Source organism: Geospiza fortis, unplaced genomic scaffold (genome assembly GCF_000277835.1).
Source record: "Geospiza fortis unplaced genomic scaffold, GeoFor_1.0 scaffold29, whole genome shotgun sequence".
NCBI lineage: Eukaryota > Metazoa > Chordata > Aves > Passeriformes > Thraupidae > Geospiza > Geospiza fortis.
Window position 1 is genome coordinate 5,037,848 of NW_005054349.1, and position 2,678 is coordinate 5,040,525.

The window sequence follows — 2,678 nt, forward strand, 5'->3', positions numbered from 1 at the left end:
TGTGAAACCTTTCCAGCACCTCCCACCAGCTGCCTCTGCCATGCTGTCATTCATTTCCTCTCCCTCTCCCCTAAACTCTGTGATGTGACACCCTGGGGTCCCCAGGCTCTCCACCAGCATTCCCCTGTGTGCCCCTGGCACTCCCTGCCTCCCACAAGGATTGAGGGGGATGATTTGGAGGTGACTTTAATAGACAATAAAATTGAGGCCAGTCTCAGGAATCACCAGTCCCTTGTGGCTGAGCAGTACCTGGGCTTGGGGATGGGCTCCTTTGCTTTTCCCACTGCAGCAGGTGATGGATTCTCTGCTTCACTGCCATTTCTACAGCACTCAGCCTGGTTATGGAAGGCAGAGCCTGAGCTCAGAGCAGGGAGTGGATGTAGGGTACTGAGGGAGGGTTTGTTTCAAAACAACCTTGCAGGGCACCCCAAATCCTGTTTTGCTGGTGCCACACTCTGTGTGCATTGCCACCAGCATCCATCCCATTTCCCATCACTCCAGGAGTGTTCATGGGCTGTGGGGTGGGAATTGAGGGTGTCTTTGCCAGCAGGCAAGTGCCAGTCTCTGAGTTCTGCTGTCCCCAGGGAAAACCCTGGCTGGACCTTCCAATCCTGCTGCAGTTGAGGCCAACAAAAATCAGGAGGTCTTGGAGCTGGGCATCAAATCACAAAGCAATTATTGTAGAGCATAAAATAACATTTTAAATTTCTATTTTTCTCTTGTATTGATTATATTTTTTTTTCTTTACTTACATTTGTATCTTACAAGAATTGGAAGTTCTCAGTATATCTCAGTTTGTGCTTCACGACCTTGCAGGAGCTCCTCAGAGAGAACAGGCTGAGGTCTTTCTGATCTGCACTGCCTGTCTTTAATAGCAATAATTCCTGGGAAGAGGTTGTCTGCCTGCTCTCCACACGGCTGGGGCTGTCCCAGGGGAAAGGAGCATGTCTGGAAAGGGGGAGCAGGCGCAGGTCCATGGATGCAGCTCCCAGCACCAGCAGGGCTCACGTGGAGCCAGGGATGCAGCCGTGCTGCTGACACCAGGCTGAGGGCTAAAAACTGCTGGGCTTCCCTGCCCTGTGTGCCTGCAGCAGGGAATTCTCTTGGAAAACCAAAAATCCCTGCAAAAGGAGCAGGGCCAGGCGATGGCGTGGCAGAGTCTGCCGGGAAGGATGTGCTGGCTGTGCCGGGATGAGGCTTTGGCTGCTCCCTGGAATGCTGAGGGCCCTCCCAGTGCTGAACCTTGCCATGGCATCCGCACAGAATTCCCAAATCCTCTCCCCCGTGCCCTGAACAGGACCCTGGAGCAGGGGAGAGGTGATGGACACACCTGGGGCTGTCACACGGTGCTGTCCCACCACACCCCAAACTTGGGCTTTGCAGGGTGTCGCTGGCTGAGCACACGAACCAAAAAATTGGATTGGGGTCTGATGAAATCATGGCTGTCTGTAAAACAGCTCCCTGGCTTGGAGAACCACTCCCTGGCTCGCCTGGGTTTGAAGCAGCAAAATTCTCCTTGAGTGTGTTGGAGCTGTGCTCAGGGCTGGAGCTGTTGGTGTTTGTTCCCCTGCCAGGGACAGCACTTCCCCTCTCCAGCACGAGGTGGGTGGGTGGAGAAGCTGCCCCTTGCCAGCAGTGGTGCCAAAAGTCAGGAGAGGCTCGATTGTGAGGGCTCCACAGAGGCTGAGTGGTTTTCCAGAGGCAAAGTCACTTTGGGGCTGGACTGGGAGCGTGTGGTCATGGAGGGAGGATAAAGGTATTTTTAGCTAGGAGAAAAGCAGCTCTTCTCCCTCCCTGTGGGGCCCTAAAAAGTGCCGTGCAAGGGATAGCTTGGATACTCCCAAGTACTGCATAATTTTAGGGATATGTAAGTGTAGGTTTTGATGGGATTTTGGGAAAAAATTCTTCCCTGTGAGGGTGGGGAGGCCCTGGCACAGGTTGCTCAGAGCAGCTGTGACTGCCCCTGGATCCCTGCAAGTGTCCAAGGCAGGTTGAATGGGACTTGGAGCACCCTGGGCTAGTGGAAGGTGTCCCTGCCCATGGCAGGGGTGGGATGAGCTTTAAGGTCCCTCTCAACCCACACCATTTCATGATGAACCTACAGCTGATAAAGCAGGAATCTGGCAGACATTGGAAGAGCAGGAAGCACCAGTTTGTACTGGAAAAGGATGTTCCTTCAGGAATTGATTCACAGAAAACCCAGCAAAATCCTTGCTACCCAGGGTGTCCCACCCTTCAAGGGATTTTTCTGCTGCTTGAGGCAGGCACAGCCTGAGGGAGGGTTTGCTCTTGAGTCTCCATGTGACATCAGGGAGAGTTTTGGGTTTGTTCTTTCCTGTTCTCTGTTTGGAAGGGGCAAGCTGTGTTGCAGAAATGTCAGAAAAGCAATCTGAAAACAAACTGGCAAAGTCCCAGTGGGAACTGGAGCTCCTGGGAAACCTGGAGCTGGTGCTGCCAGTAAAGTTGGAGCAACAATCCAGGATTTGCTGTTGCTCAGGAGGGGCTTATAAATGACCTGTCCGTGGTCATTCGGGGCCACCTGGATGTCCAGCCCAGCTCCTCTGGGCTGTGCCATTCCCAAAACAGCCAGGAAAAGCCGCAGTGCTGGTGAAGATCCTGCTGGTGTGGCTTGTCCTGTCAGTGGGAGCTGCCCTGAGCCAGTCCCGGCATCGGTGAGG